The 17,127-nt window shown below is 38.5% G+C and overlaps 1 protein-coding gene and 1 pseudogene across 1 annotated transcript in view; one reads left to right on the top strand and one right to left on the bottom strand.

The window, feature by feature from the left end:
- LOC141492802 (thiamine pyrophosphokinase 1-like) overlaps positions 1–17,127 on the bottom strand; it is a 485,555-nt gene that overhangs the window by 455,123 nt on the left and 13,305 nt on the right. The gene's annotated exons all lie outside the window — the stretch shown is intronic.
- On the top strand, positions 14,413–15,219 carry LOC141493546 (cyclin-dependent kinase 4-like; annotated as a pseudogene).

The raw sequence follows: 17,127 nt of genomic DNA, 5'->3' as shown, positions 1-17,127 counted from the left end.
ACCTCCTAGGAGAGTCCTCTCTTGATTCTCCTACTTATTAGTTCCTCTTTTTCAGTTCTTTTTATACAAGTATAGTAAATATTTATCTATAAAAATTGTATAACAATCCCCCCATACACAGCTTTAAAAGCTGCTTCCATTTTGTTATATTATTCTCAGAACTCAAAGACCTAGCACAAGGATTGGTGCACTTAATAAACATTTATTAAATGTATTTTGATTGATTTATTAGACCTGCCAACTAATATTGTCTAGCTCTGATCAAAAGGCACATGTTAACTAGAACTAGTTGTCTTGATCTTTATTCCCTATCTGTCACTAAGACCTTGTTCTTACATCTCTCAAGGGTGCTTCAAAAATAAAGTCAATGGGCAGCTAGGTGGTGCAATGTATAGAGCATCATTGGCCCTGGAGTCAGGAGTACCTGAGTTCAAATCCAGCCTCAGACACTTAGTAATTGCTTAGTTGTGTGACCTTGGGCAAGTCACTTAGCCCCATTGCCTTAAATAAAAAAAATTTTTAATTTAAAAAAAATAAAGTCAATGAGCTTTGAAGTGATCCATCTGCCAAAGGAATATGAAAACACAAAAACTGGCATCAAGGATGTTATGGTTGAAAAGGATGTAATATATCACCAAGGTCAAGCTCCTTAATTTAAAGATAAAGAAACTCAGGCCCAGAGATAAAACTATTTTCCCTAGTCACAGAGGTGCTGAATTCTAATATAAATCTAAAATGGTATCTGATTCTTCTGTGTAGTTTGTTATTATAATCAAATAATCTGTCTATAAACATCAAATCCAAAAAGATACTAAATTAAATTCACATTTTTCCAGCCTTTTCCCTCCCCATGGTGGAAAAATTTGTACATGTACAAATGTCTTTAACATATTTAACATATTTGCATATTAGTCAGGTTGTGAAAAAGGAATTTGAACTAAGAGGAAAGGAAAAAACAATGAGAAATGAAAGAAAACAAAAGAAGTTTAAAAAAAAAAAGAGAACATAGTATACATTCAGACTCCATGGTATTTTTCACTGGATGTGGATAGCATTGTCCATAGTTCTCTCAGGGTTGTCTTTGATCTCTGAAGTGCTAAGAGGAGATGCATGCATCAAAGTTTATCATTTCATTATATTGTTAATATGTACAATGTTCTCATATGATTCTGCTCACTTCACTCTGAATCAGTTCATGTAACTCTTTCATACTTCTCTAAAATGCGAACTTGTGATTTCTTATAGAAAAATTATACTCCATAACATTCATATACCATAATTTGGTTCAGCCATTTTTCAATTGATGGCTATACCCTCAATTTCCAATTCTTTGCCTAAAAAAGAGTTGCTATAAATAATTTGGAACATATAGGAATTTTCCATTTTTTATGATTTCTTTGAATATAGGGCTAGTATTGGTACTGCTAGATCAAAGGTTATGATCAGCTTTACTGCTCTTTGGGCATAGTTCCATATTGCTCTCCAGAATGGCTGGATCAGTTCACAACTCCACCAACAGTGCAATAATGTCTCAATTTTTCCCACATCCTCTCCAACATTAACAGGTTTTAATTTACGTTTTTCTAATCAATATTGATTGGAAGAGTATTGAACCCCCAAAGAGCGAGAGGGAGATCAGAATTTGATAGGTTTGGAGATCTTTATTTCCCAGGGACTGCCTGGGGATGAAGAGGACCCAAATCAGACAGTACCTGAGCATTCAGGGGATAGGGTTTTTATAGTGTTTGGGGCAGAGTGGTGGGGGGGGGACTGAGAGCAAGCAGGATACAGAAGCAAAGACAGCAGTTAAGATATATTGTGTTGTTATATACATATGTAAACATAGGGTTTTTTCTGTATAGATGGGGTGGGGAGGGGTCAGAGTCTTTGTGTAATGTTTGAATATATTTCCTGAGATGGAGAGAGTCAAGAATTTACAGACTTCCCACAGGTTTGAGTAAGTGGAATTTACTATCTTATGGTTCCAGCCACATCTGGGGAAGGGGGAGGCAGTCCTGGAATTTAACAGATACAGCAAGATAATTAGGCTAACAAGGGTGCTTTGTAAATCTTTAGACACTTTTATGGTTATATCCGTGACCCTCAGGATCAAGAGCTTGGGTTCTATCAGACTATTTTCAGACCCAAAGATGCCTAGCCAAAGTTATATTTCTAAGGAATTTCTCAAGGCCCAGAAGGATGTCAGGGACCCCTTTCTATACAGGAATTTCACAAACATTGATATTGTACTTCAGGAGCAGCTGGATGGCACAGTGGATAGAGGCCAGTCTGGGAACAATCCAGGAATCAGGAGGACCTGAGTTCAAATTCAGCCTCAGAAAATATTTAGCTGTGCATTAACGCCATTGCCTTGCAAAAATAAAAAATGATTTGGAGAATATTTTCCTTTTAACATTATATAGCTTTAATTTTATCTGAAAACTGCCTGTTCATATCCTTTGATCATTTATCAGTTGGATAACAACATCATAATCTTATAAATTTGATTCAGTTCTCTACATATTTTAGAAATGAATCCTTTATTGGAAGGACTAAGCTGTGAAAATTCTTTCCCAGGTTTCTGTTTTCCTTCTTATTCTCTTAGCTGCATTGGTTTAATTAATGCACAAACCTTTTAATATAGTCAACATCATTCATTTTGCAATTTATAATATATTCTATTCTTTGTTTGGTCATAAAATTCTCTCCTCTCCATAGATTCAACAGAAAGAGTATTTTTTGTTCTCTTAATGGTTCTATAGTCTATAGCATCAAGCTTTCTGATGACAGTCAATCTTAGATAATTTTAGTAACAAAGGACATGGTAGAATATTTGATTTGATGACTCGATGATCAAAACACCAATATGCTCACTAGGTAAAAGATTCCTATCTCATAAAAAAAATCAAGGTCACAGAGGTGATGGAAAATACTTTATGATTGGGTTCATCAATTTGCCATTTTTTTTATAAAACCAATGAAGCACTTATTTTAAAGTTGTTCTACCACCTCTTGAGTGAAGGGGTCATTTTTAAGCCAAGGAACTAAAACCCTGTTGGCTACCTTCCACCTATTTTTGATCTATTTGTCAGACAACTGACAAAGGGCTACATACAACTAGGACTATATGTTACATTTAAGTGATCCTTCAATGCCAAACTTCAACATACTCAAGTCATTCACAATGAAATAACGATTCACAATGAAATAACGTTCTCTGGCTAGGAGGCAAGAAGTCTCCTCTATTCCTCACTGGATCACAGAGGAAATGTTAAAAATGTCAGTCTAGGTCCACTGAAACAAAAGCCTCAATTCATGTCTGTTACACCATTTCCAGGGAAAGGAAGTGAAAAAGCACTATATAGTACCAAATATCTGCTAGGCATTGTCTTAAGTACATTTTTACAAATACCTCATTTGAGCCTCACTGCAAACTTGCAAGACAGAGGTTGTAAGTATCCCCATTTTATAGTTGAAAAAATTGAGACAAATAGAAGTTAAGTGACTTAGTCGGGGTCACACAGCTAGTAAGTATCTGAGGCCAGATCTGAGCTCAGGTCTTCCTGATTTGATGCTTGTTTATCATCTCTTTAATAATCTAAGGAATTAATTCAAGTTCAATAGAGAAAATTCTGCTCTCTGTTTTGAAAATTGGGAAAGCATTGTACTCTATTTCCATGGTACACTTTCCATTTTCCATGATTTTTCAACCAGAACTCTCAAGACCCAATGGTGTAGTTTTGCAAGTGCCCTCTTACTATTGCCTTATTTATTTTGGCTAGCCAACTATTTCCTATGGTCAGTCATTTTATTGTCATTTTGAATATAAAACTCAATCCCCTTGGGGTGGGGAATGGGAAGGAAGGGGGGAGGAATTGAGCAGCCCCTTCTCTATATCTCATCCACTCCAAAGCAAAGGTACTGTATTTTTTTGAGCCTCCATTTTTCTCCTACAAGTAACAACCATACCATCCTGACCCCTTCATTCTGAGCTTTACCATTGCAGATACCACTTCTACAGAGCCATACCACAGTCACATTCACTGTTACCTGGCCTTGCTCCATCTTCTGTAGATTTTACTTTTAAAGTCGGCTAACTTGCCCCACCACATCCATATCAGTCTCATAACACAAATCCTACTTTTCCTTGTCACTAGATTTATTATCCATCATGTCATCAGAATTTCATCCTTGCACATCTTTCCTCCTTCCTTGGCTAACTTTCCCATAGGTTTCTCCATAGTAACCTTCACATCTTTGCATACTCTGAAATCTACTTTCCTGCCCTTTCTTGCCATAAAGTTTAGAATTTCTCTGCCTGGTTTCCATCATTTTCATCCCAGAAGATTTTTTTCTCTCTATGTACTCCAATGACAAAAGTCTTTTATTTTGTTCTCCTTCATTTGACCTCCACCCAAATACACCATTATGCTTCCCTCCTGTAATTCTTGTATTTCTTTCTTAAAATACAGCACTATCTGACTTCTCTCTCTCTCTCTCTCTCTCTCTCTCTCTCTCTCTCTCACACACACACACACACACACACACACACACACACACATACACGTATATAAAATGGATACCATATTGCTTTTCTTCTCAAGGTTTGAGGGAGGGGCAGGAAGTAGGGAGAATTTTTAAATGAAAATAAGGTATAACCATCCAATGCTATAGTTCAATCATGGATTTGTTCCCACCAAGTCTCAGTGATAGCTAAAAGGTCAAATTTACCTCAGAGATAGGATCTCTAGTTCCTCTTCTCTGATGCCTAAACTTGGGGCATATAGACATTTTAGGTCATGGGTTTCAATACTGAATCTTTCCTTGATTTTGTCTTTTGTGAAATTCTGAATTCTCAGCTATCACTATTCTGTATTTTTTTGTGGTACTTTATTATATCTAACTTAGAGGAGACACATTAGAAATCATTCCCCTGTTTTTCTTAGTTAAAACACTTTCTGAAAATGTATTGAATAGGGCCGCCAGGTGGCACGTGCATAGAATGCCAGCCCTGGAGCCAGGAGGACCTGAGTTCAAATGTGAACTCAGACATTTAATAATTACCTAGCTGTGTGACTTTGGGCAAATCACTTATTCCCATTTCCTTGCAAAAAAGAAAAAAAAAAGAAAAAGAAAAAAGAAAATGCATTGAATATCATATTGTATTTCGATAGAAATCCTATAATTGCATGTGTTTAAAAATGTCTTACATAATAGCTCATACATACTTCAAAGTTATATACACAACTGGGAATAAAAGAAAAATCATTTTTAAGTCATTATTTGCTAATCACAGTGTTAAAGGCTGTAGATACAAAGAGTAACTGCTTTCAGGGAACTTAAACTCTAATGAATAAAAATAGAAAGATCATCAGCAAGATGCCACAAATAGGAACAATGTCTTAAGAGCACAGAGCGGGGCAAAACAGCAAGATTCAAGAGTAGGTCAGATGGCAATGCCCAGGAGGCCTTTCAGCCACAGCATGGCAGGAAATGATAAAACATTCCAAAATCCTAGTAGGTAGCCAAAGCAATCCTTAGAAAGAATTTTATATATCTAAATACTGCAATCAATAAAAAAGAGAAAGTACAGATTAATGAATTAAACATGCTAAACAAATTTTAAAATCTACAAACTGAAAAATCTCAATTAGCCACAGTGACAGATCATATAGTAAGACCAAGTAGACCTCCATCTTAGAGTTCATAAGTTCGTCTAAAACAGGGAGCCAATTCTTAGATATTCTTTTAGATAATGTTACATATTTTCTCCATTTTAAACCTATCATTCCTGTGTCTAATGTAACCTTGAAAGCTGACCCTGAGTCCATCAGCTCTGACAGATAAAATTTTTTTCTATCTTACCAGGGTCTGGGTCTTCAGACCATTTCCCTACCAACTCTTTTTTTTTTTAAGTTTTTGCAAGGCAATGGGGTTAAGTGGCTTGCCCAAGGCCACACAGCTAGGTAATTAAGTGTCAGAGGCTGGATTTGAACTCAGGTACTCCTGACTCCAGGGCAGGTGCTCTATCCACTGAGCCACCTAGCTGCCCCCCTACCAATTCTTAATCATGCCACCATATGTATCTTCTTCCCCAATTCCCAAACCTTTTTATATGATAAATATCTACCCCCACTTCTAAAAACTAATCTCCTTGAGAGTTATCCTATTTGCCTCTTTTTATATGCCCTTAGCAAATGCTTGGCATATATTAAGTATTTAAATAAATGCTTTATTTATCTTCAGAGTAGCTATGTAGTACAATGGATACAAGTGCTAGACCTAGAGTCAAGAAGACGGGAGTTGAAATCCAGCTTCAGACACTCCTAGCTGTGTGATCCCAGGCAGGTCATTTAATGCTGCAAGCCTCAGTTTCCTCATCTATAATGAAATGGACAAGGAAATGGCAAACTACTTTACTATCTTTCCAAAAAAACTCCAAATGCGGTAGTGGACACAAATGAAACAAAGAAACCATGAAATCTAACTTTGGAAGGATGGATCCTGAGATCCTAACAAGGAGCCTGAAAATGAACCAAAGGAGGCAATACAGAAATGAAATGTAAAGGGTTTTTGAAGACAATTGGTCCAAATTCTGAAGCTTAATGCCTTCCCTGAATTCAGTGCAGGGATCTTTCCTATAGTTCATCAACCAATTCTAAACCTACTTAATTGTGCTCTCATTCAGTCCTAACTCTCCTAGCTCTTCTTTCTCATGTTGTCTACAAGAATATCAGGACTGTGTCAAATGCCTTGCAAAAATCCAAGACTGATGTTTTTGCTAACCACGTAGCAAACCTGTCTCAGAAAAAAGGCAAATTTAGTCTGGCAGAAGTTGTTCTTACTAAACTCATATTCTTTCATAATGATCTTAACTTTATTTTCCTAAGCACTTAAAAAAAAGATCTTTAATAATCTTCTTAATAATAAGTAGTAGTTAATACAAGTGGTAGAGAAGAGCAAAGGATTAGGGGATTATGATCCCTGCAATGGGTTGTCCTCTAAAGGTAGGGGAGCAACTCCTTTGAGGAATGAGCTGAGCTATTAAGAAGGGTATATGTCCATAGGAACTGTAACTCAGAGAGCTGAGATGATGTAACAGATACTAGAGAGCCAAGTCAAAGTCTTAATCCTTTCAGGCTAAAGCAGAGCTCCATTGTTTTGCTGATAGGGACTTTTTGCCTAGGGGGCAGGGAGGGGCAAGGTCCTTTCCTTTTAGGCTAAGGCAGGCATCAGTTTTAGGTTGGTTGTTTTGTGCCTGGGGGGCAGGGATTTCCAGAGTCCTAGTCAGGGAGGGGTAAGGCACTTTCTCAAAAGTTCCCTGACCTTGCCTCCTTACTTGGACAAGATCTTCAAAGGATTTCACAATTCTTCTAAGTTTAACTTCAGTCACCTGCCTTCCCATTCATCTCCTGCAGATAAAATATAAACTCATTTTGGACACCTCTCCCTTAGCTGCCTTACTAGGATCAGTCATACCTATATCATCATGATTTCATTCTTGAGAGCCTCCTATTCCCCTATCATTCATAAATCAGGCATTTATAAGTTGAAGACTCTTGGTATATGGCCTTGGGTATTCTATGGGCTTTGGATGTCATACATCAGCTTAAATAGGTATTTGCAACAAAAATTACTTAAGTCTCCAGAAGTTTGACAGACTGAATTAAGGTAATGTTGAACAGTTCACTGTTGTAATTTCTTGCCAAGTAACTGTGAGGCATCAAAAACCTTATTAATTCCATTATTTATATTTTTATGTATCTATAAACAATGGAATTGAGGTTATCATGAAACAAAACTCCCAATAGTAAAGGAAATAGTAATGCTAATCGTATATAAGACTTTTATTAACTATTTTCTTTCATTCACTATACAGAATGAATAAATTTGTTGAAGTAACCTGAAATCTCTTTTGAAAACTCAGCAAAAACTGATTAACTGCAAGAATATTAACATCCCAGGAAAAACTACCCCAAAATTCATATCAATCAAATCCAGCCCAAGTAATGATCATGCTCTGCATTTTTATAACACTATTCATTCTATAAAATGCTGCCACTCATTATATCTCCACACAAGATATCATTATATCTTCATCTCTACTATGAAGTGGAAGAGGGATTATTACCCTGTTTTATTTTCATGTATCAAATGAGAAAACAGAATTGGAGATTACCATCTTAAGCTGACACTGTAAAGAAAACTGAACCAGGAGTCAAAAGATCTGGGTTCAAGCTTAGCCTTTATCAAAAACTGTGACACTGGGCAATTTATCCACACCTGTTTAACTATCAAAGGGAGTTCACTAACTGATGTGTGATGAGTTCCTTTCCAGGGCTTACATTTGGGGGAATAGATCCATGGAGGCCATGATTCCTCTTCCAGTCGTACATCCCATTCTCCAGACTCCAGACTTCACTACCATACTCCTCCAAGTATCTCCCTTAACTTCTCTTTCAGTTCCTTTTAATTCTCCCATAGGAATGAAGTTCCTTAAGGATAGGGAATTATTTTTTTTTTGTTTGCATCTGTGTCACCAATTATTTCCTAGTACATAGTAAGGAAGACATGAGACACTGCCTTGTCTTGCCTTACAGAACTGAAATTCTAGGATTTTATTATTTGGCAAATTTCATACTCTCTAGGTTATATTGCCAGTACTAGAATGCAAGTTTCCAAATCCTAACTTTGTGTCTTTCCACCAAGCCCCTCAAAGAGAAATGGAGGACACATACAACTTCAAATAAAAATTTACAACAATCTCTTTTATGATTTAATATTCATGAGTTTACTGAATGACTCTAAAGGGCTTCTCTTTTGGCAAAATTAGCCCATGCTGACAACTTGGTGTTCCTTATAAAGACAGAATTGCATGAGTTGATGTATCAAACTATTCTGGGGTTCAGATAATTGATTTGGACCAAATTTTGACTCCACTTTAAAGCAAATTTGATGCAGCACAACAGAGAACCACATAGAAGTCAACAACGGTATACTGTTGGTTGTCTGGTTTAAAGGGAGCAAAGAAGCTAGTGTGGGACCTCAATCCACCTAACCAGACAATGACCCATCATATTTTTTCACCCTGGTCATGTTGGGGCCTTTATTGACTGCTGCTACATCCTGGGGGAGCTCCAAATTTCCACCTTAGATAATGAGATATAAAGACCTCACAATAATGAGAGTTGGAAGACCTGTGTTTTTTCAATCCATACAGAAATAAGACCCTACCCAGACTTTCTAAAACTTGTGGTTCTGAAATCAATCAAATCAACATTACATTAACTTTTAGAAAAAGCTTGTCAACTGACTGCCAGATTATTCTACTCAAGTATTTTACTCTGAGACTTTCCAAACCATAACAGCAGCAAGCTAAAATAGGGTAAAGAATGGTGAATCCAGCATCAGGAAGACCTGGATTCAATCCCAGCTTCAGGGACTTAGATTTGTGAAATGGAGCAAGTCATAACCTCTTTTTGCTTCAGTCTCCTCAACTGTAAAATGAGGATAATGACAGCATATACCTTGCAAGGTTGTTGTGAGGATCAGATGATGTGCAATAGGAATTACATAAATATTTATTCCCTTATCATTAAGCCTTTGCAAAACCTCTTTTCCTGGTCACTCCTCCCCATTACAAAATAATGCCCTAGTTGACAGGGTCTGTCTATCTTTGAGGACTGTGTATCCCCAACCCTTAGCAAAAACAGTGTACATAATAAAGAATAACTTTTCATTAATTCTTTCTTTCTGTTGGTCTTAATACTATAGTATTAATGTGGTATATAATTCCTCAAAACCTTGTGGCCAGTGGTAAGAATCAAGTCATGGCTGTAAGAATTTCAGGAATAAAGCTTCCTCACTTAAGTCACATTCTTTCCTATCTCCTGCCAAGGTACCCTATTCCTGCTGCCTAACCTGCTAGGCTGATTACAATCTTACCAAGAGCCACAAGGGAGATAAGTATTCCAAACCTGCTACAGTCAATTCAAATATTAGGTAATGTTACTTGGACTATGTTACCTTCATGCATTTTTCCAATGGTTTAAAAAACATGAAGACATTCTAATTGGTTCCCAAGATCCTAACCAATCTTTCTCCTTGCTATTAAACAGTCATCCAAAGTCAGCAAATTTAGAGATGTAACAATTTAAATAAGAAATGCCTGGAATCTTTAAGGGCATGCTAGTGTTTCAAATGAAAGTTGGGGGGGGTAGAGAAAGAGGGAAGATAGTACAGAATAAATGACTTAACCAATCCTATTTATAGTTTACTTGATGTTTCAGTGTGGGAATAGTTTCAAAGTCCTATAACATAACTTGGATCCTTCTAACTATCACCACTAGGTTTATTCCTCAGTTTTGAAGACTTACCACATCTGTCACTGATATGCTGACATGCCCAATAACATATCAATGGAATTGATTATGAGAAATATTAGAAATCAGTTTCTAAGAGCTGAAGAAACAAATTACCTCAAGGAGTAGTGGCCAACCAGGCTTGCAATCCCAACTATCAGGGAGGCTGAGGGCTGGTGAATCTCTTGCTCAAAGTCTTTTACCATCCTCACAAAAAAAATCAGCTGACCCAAAACCCAAGCTATTTCAAAGTGTTCCCCAGATCAGAGAGAACCTATAAATGTGTTTCAGAAATATTATGTCTCAAAGTCCAAAACTTAGAATGAATTCTCCCCCTCATCCAGATTGGAAAAATGGATGTGGTTTTCTTTTCTTTTCTTTTTTTTTTACTTTGCAAGGCAAATGAGGTTAAGTGGCTTGCCCAAGGCCACACAGCTAGGTAATTATTAAGTGTCTGAGGTCACATTTGAACTCAGGTATTCCTGACTCCAGGGCTGGTGTTCTATCCAACTGTGCCACCTAGCTGCCCCTGAATGTTGTTTTCAAATTTGCTTCTAATTAATGTAAAAATAGACACATAAAATTCATTCAGGATCTTAGTTATACATGGGCCTGACTAGGCAGTGAAGCCTAACTTATAAATTTCCCTGATCCCCAAGCAGTAAAATTTTCAAATTTAGTACTAAATTAGTTTGGTTGGCTGCCTGGAGTAATCCAATATAAGTTACCTGTATTGAATCCTCCTGACATATAAATCTGTATGTCATATAAAAGCATTTGATATTTTGCTAGAATATACTCTTTAAAAACTATTCACTAGTACTAGTAAAAACTAGACCTCTAAAATTCAGACAATCATTTTCAATATTCAATTATCCTTTTTTAAATAGCATTTCATCTATGCTATTTCTTGTGACTGTGAAGAGAATAAATCTTAAAACATAAGATGTCCATACTAAGAAACTTTTACTAGACATGAAACTTTGCTAGCTTAGCATATTTAATTTTGGTATTTCCAGTTATTTTGTTTCATGAACTAAGCCTTTCATTTTTGAATGTTATTATGAATGGATATGAAGCTATAAAGTCAACACAGGAATCATTAGCACAGGAAAAGTTTATCTGCAACATTTTCCAACCTGATTACCATCTTTTCCAAGTAATGAGAAGTGGTTTGGAAAATGTTGAAACCACCCTAAAAAGTCTGGGACTAAAACATCAATGTAAACGAAATCAAATCAAGCCTAGTTTGAAAGCACCAAGCTCTAGAATTCTAGCACCTCTGCAAATAGCTGCTCCTTCAACTAAGATTCAAAAGTGCCAACAAGAAGTTATTGTATTTTTCAAAGCATATTAGAGTCTTTACAAAAGAAAATTGGAAGCTTCAAAGTCACTAAGACAGGGATACTTTAACTTGTTATGAATAATGGACTCTCCTAGAGAAGTCTTATAAAGCCCATGGGTTCTACTGCAAAATGATTTTAAATTCATAAAATGAGATACATAGCATAATCAAAAAAAAAAATTAACCCAATATTATTTTCTTTAAACTAAGTTCCTGAACTACAGATAAAGAACTCATGGAGGACTAATCTCAAATTAGTTCAAGGGCTTACTACCATTTTTGCAATCTTTAGTTCTCAATCTGAGAGATCTATTGTAATACAAACTACTCATAACATCTGGAGTCTTAGATTAAACCCAAGCAGCCTATACTGAAGCAATCTCAAGAATTTCTGTGAAAAGAAAAATACAAGATTGAATAACCTGAATCAAGTTATTCAGCAAGACTGATATGTATCAAACAAGCAAGTGATATGTCTTGCCCCTGTTCTGGAATTGACCAAAAACAAAAGGATTGAGATTTAGTTCCCTTAGGAGCTTAAAAACAGACAAGTGTTAATCACATGAACATCAAAATAAAATACACATCTAAATATGGAAATGAGCAATAAAATATTCTACATCTTATTCCAAATAAGCTCACCTACACAAAACCATGTCCAAAAGCCCCTCAAGGGAAGGCAAGGATGGGCTACAATCTAGACAGTATAGAATGACCACACAATCACTGAAATGTTAAAATACAGAAGACAGAGGCATAGGATCATAAATTTAGAGCTAAAAGGAACCTCGGAGGCTACTGAATCCAATCCTATTGTTTTACAGATGAGGAGACTGAGCCATTGAGAGGTTAAGTGGCCATTTCACCTAAGTTACATTTAGGAACTATTAACAAACTCTTGGTCAGGGACATGGCCATTCAAATGTGCTTGGAAAAGCACAATCCAATTACAATCCTGCTAAAATGATAGACCATTGGGTCTCACCATCGTCTCATGGCTTTCAGACATACAGGGAACCTACCAGCTCCCCTTAAGAATCCCTGGACTTGAGAGCAATTTTCTACTGGCATCTTTATTGTTTAGCAACAGTAATATTTAGCAAATTCTTTTCCATTCCATTACTCAGCGTCAAGAAAACTTACATGAAATGTTGTGGCCAATATCCACAAAGGTCCATTCAACTAAAATTTAAAAGGTGCTGCTGTTGAGCAGGGTCATTGAGAAATAAATTGAGATATAACTGTTGTGTGCATAGAGATTATGAAGAAACCTAGAAGCCCTGTTCACACAAAATGCTGAAGCTAAAATGGCAGATAGGTACTTTCCAAAATTAAGTAGACTACTTCCAAAAACATATATGTGTGTGTGTGTGTGTGTGTGTGTGTATATATATATACATATATATATATGAGTTTTTCTGCCCTTATGGAATCCAATATCTTTTCAAACACATATTCTTTAGGATATAAATCCCAAGGTATGTCATATTCTGAATGCTCATTAAAAAAAAAAGTTCCTTCCTAGGTCAGATAATTCCAACAGACACAATGGGGATACAGAGAAGCACAGTTCCCAAACATAAGGGCTAGAGGCAACCTAAATGGTACTTGTCTTCAATACCAGAGATAACATTTTAATTACTTCAAGTTACACTCACAAATTGCTCTAGTGGAGTATTCTAGCAAACAGCAAAAATATTGAGACTGAAGGGAAGAGTAAGTTGAGAAAGGAAGAGGAGCCAGGTGGGGCAAGACCATTCTTGATTTGGGATAGAAAACCTCATATTCAGAGACAAGAGAAAATGAGAAAAATCTCATATTGAGATGTAGAAAAGAGACAATATTGCAATTCACATCTCTTAAGCAAAGTAGGAGGTTAAGTAATCTGCTAAAAGTAAACAAAGAGAAAAGGTAGAGGAAGTCTCCTAAAGAGAAATGTTAAAGCCAATATACTTTAATAAAGATTATCACTATTGCAGAAATGAGAGCCCAGTTGAAGATAAACTGCACAATTGTATAGTGGCTCCAAAAAAGACTTATTATTTCATGATGATGTTTGCCCTGACATGTTTGCCCATGACATCAGGGGAGGTGATGACATGACAAGAACATGAATTGAATTGGAGTGAGGGGAAGCTGTGCTAAGTCATCAGTCCCACTTTCTCCTCCAGAGTCATCTGGGTCCAGCGACAGATATGGATCAGGACGACTGGAGAGGATGCAATTAGGTTTAAGTGACTTGCCCAAGGTCCCACAGCTAGTAAATGCCAATGCCTGAGGTTGAATTCCAGCTATCCTGCTAGATTACTTGGCTGGTCAAAAGAGGATCCAAAAATGTGAATGGTGCGATCCATCACCCAAGGCCGGAAACTTAGTAGGGATGGCAAAAACTCAAGAATCAAGGATTCGAGGACATCACAGAGCCTTTTCGAAATGGTCAACAATTAAATTGAATTTTGTTAAGACAAGAGAAGCCAGAACAAGAGGACACAAATAGGTCCTGCCTGCGCCAGTCTCCCTCCTCCTCTCCTTTTCCACACACCTTGGCAGCACTGGTCATGTGATGAGGGTGTGGGAGAGGGATCCGCTCTAGCCCCGGGGAATCTATGGTGAGGCCTGCCACATCTAGCCCCTTGGGATGGAATTACCCTGCATGGCTCCACTGAGGTTGGCTCCATTGCCTAGATAACGGTCTGTCCCCACCCCATGTGGCACAGTCCCCAGTGCAGGAGGAGGCTGATAGATGTCTGTGCCACTGCCTGAACTGACTGAGAGACCAAGGTGACCCTGGTTCAAACATGTGGACCAAGACCTGAGGACATACCTGGAAAGGCCCCTCCACCAGGGCTGCCCTTAGAGACCATTAAGGACCTAATGAGACAGTTTTGAAGAAGCCTAGACTTTCTTCACGCATTATCCACCATGACCTGAAGCCAGAAAACATACTTGTGACTGGTAGTGGAACCAGCAAGCTAGCCAACTTTGGCTTAGCCCAGATCTACAGCTGCCAAATGGCACTCACACCTATGGTAGTCACTCTCTGGTACTGTGCTCCTGAGGTTCTGCTGCAGTCAGCATATGCAACATCAGTGGACATGTGCATTGCTGGCTGCATCTTCGCAGATGTTGTATAGGAAGCTTCTCTTCTGTGGAAACAGAAGCTGACCAGTTAAGCAAAATCTTTGCCTGATCAGGCTCCCAGCAGAAGATGATTGACCTCCTGATATTTCACTGCCCTGAGGAGCCTTTACTCCTTGTAGTCCTCAGCCTTTACAATCTGTCATACCTGAACTTGAGGGACCTGGAGCACAACTACTGCTGGAAATGCTGACCTTTAGCCCTTACAAACGAATCTCTGCCTTCCAAGCTCTGCAACACACTTACCTACAGACAGCTGGAAAGGGAACCCAGAATGACGACTGGAAGAACTATATCCAGGACCAATACAGAAGGAAGAAGAGCTACCATTTCCCCTTCCCACAGACACTAGGGTCACTCCACCCAGCACCCTGATGCTCAACATCACAAGGCAGGAGGGAGAACATGATCCTCCATATACATGCCCTTCCCAAATCCTTAACCATTTTACACAGAATCTTTTACTGCCTTAATGACATTCCCTACCACCAATGCCCTCTGCGAGACATCTCTCTATCCCACCCTAACCCCTTAGATTGCAGGGGGAGAGGAAAGGGTAGAAGAAGATTTATACCAGGGGAAAAAAAATCAAAACACAAAGCTGCTCTGGTTTAAAAAAAAAGAGGACACGGAATGGCAGCTCTTTTAGAGCAGAGATTTCTTCATGTTTTGTTTTGTAGCCTACTAGAGAAAAGAAAGACAGTCTTGGGGCGGAGCCAAGACGGCCACAAGAGTGGATCCAGTCTTGGGTACTCTCTCATAAAACTTCTAAACTAAGGACTCTAACTAAATTTTCAAGAGACAAAACCCCCAGAGGGACCCAGTGAGGCAGTTCTCCTACTCAAGGTAACCTGGAAAAGAGCAGAAAGTCTCGGCTCCCCAGGGTTGGTGGGACAGCCCACCAGAGGGGTGGCCCACCAGAGCAACAGAACTTTAGTCTCCCGGAGGCAGCTCCAGGGCACTGGGAGCCGCAACTCACAGCAGCGGGGGAGTCTCCTGAGCTGCACCCCGGGGAGCAGCGGGCACAAAGTGGGGGAAGGGGGGGTTGGGGGGGGAACCTCTGTCAGAGCGAGCATGTGAAGTCCAGCAAGCAGCGAAGAGCAGCAGCATGGCAAAGGCAGTCCCGATCCAGGAAAAAGGCAGGCAGAGCCAGTAAGCAGGAGCCCCCAGGGCATGAACCCATTGAACCTAGGCAGTGCAGTGAAGAGAGAGAGACTGCGGAGCTCTGTCTTCTGCCCCTGGAACAGGACTCTGGGGTTCTGACCACATTCATATCCTGATCGCAGTCTATGCCCCCCCCATTAGAACAGCAGGGCCCCCCCACCTCAGCCCCATGGCAGAGGGGGGCACATATGGTCATTCACAGACCAGGAGGGAGGACAGAGCCTCACACACTGAGACCCTTGTGGGAGTGTACCAAAAGCTCAGGAAGCACCCTGAAACCAGGCCCAGGCTGGGAAAATGAGCAAGCAGAGAAACAAGAGGAACACCACTGAGAAATATTTTGCCTGTGGGCCCAAGAAGGATCAAAATACTCAGTCTGAAGATGAGGAAGCACAAGCTCCTGCATCTAAAGACTCCAAGAAAAACAGAAATTGGGCCCAGGCTATGACAGAGCTCAAAAAGAACTTTGAAAATCAAATGAGGGAGTTAGAAGAAAAACTGGGAAAAGAAATGAGATGCAGGAAAATCATGAAAATGAAGTCAGCAGCTTAGTCAAGGAAATCCAAAAAAATGCTGAAGAAATTAGCATGCTAAAAACCAGCTTAGGTCAAATGGATAAAACAGTTCAAAAAGTTACTGAGGAGAAGAATGCTTTAAAAAGCAGAATTGGTCAGATGGAAAAAGAGATAAGAAAGCTCTATGAGGAAAACAAATCCTTCAGACAAAGAATAGAATTCAGGGAGATTGATGAATTTACCAGAAATAAGGACTCAATACTTCAAAACCAAAAGAATGAAAAATTAGAAGAAAATATGAAACATTTCATTGAAAAAACAACTGATACAGAAAACAGATTTAGGAAAGATAATTTAAAAATTATTGGAATACCTGAAAGTCATGATCAGGAAAAGAGCCTTGACATCATTTTCAAAGAATTACTACTGGAAGATTGCCCTGATATCCTAGAAGCAGAGGGCAAAATAGAAATGGAGAGAATCCACAGATCCCCCCAAGAAAGAGATCCCAAAAAAACCAATGCCCAGGAATATTATAGCCAAGTTCCAGAACTCCCAAGTCAAAGAGAAAATATTACAAGTAGCCAGAAGGGCACAATTCAAA

The sequence above is a fragment of the Macrotis lagotis genome, chromosome 7 (genome assembly GCF_037893015.1).
Source record: "Macrotis lagotis isolate mMagLag1 chromosome 7, bilby.v1.9.chrom.fasta, whole genome shotgun sequence".
In the NCBI taxonomy this organism is placed as follows: domain Eukaryota; kingdom Metazoa; phylum Chordata; class Mammalia; order Peramelemorphia; family Peramelidae; genus Macrotis; species Macrotis lagotis.
The sequence above is the reverse complement of the archived record's forward strand: the minus strand, read 5'-3'. Positions and strand labels throughout refer to the sequence as shown.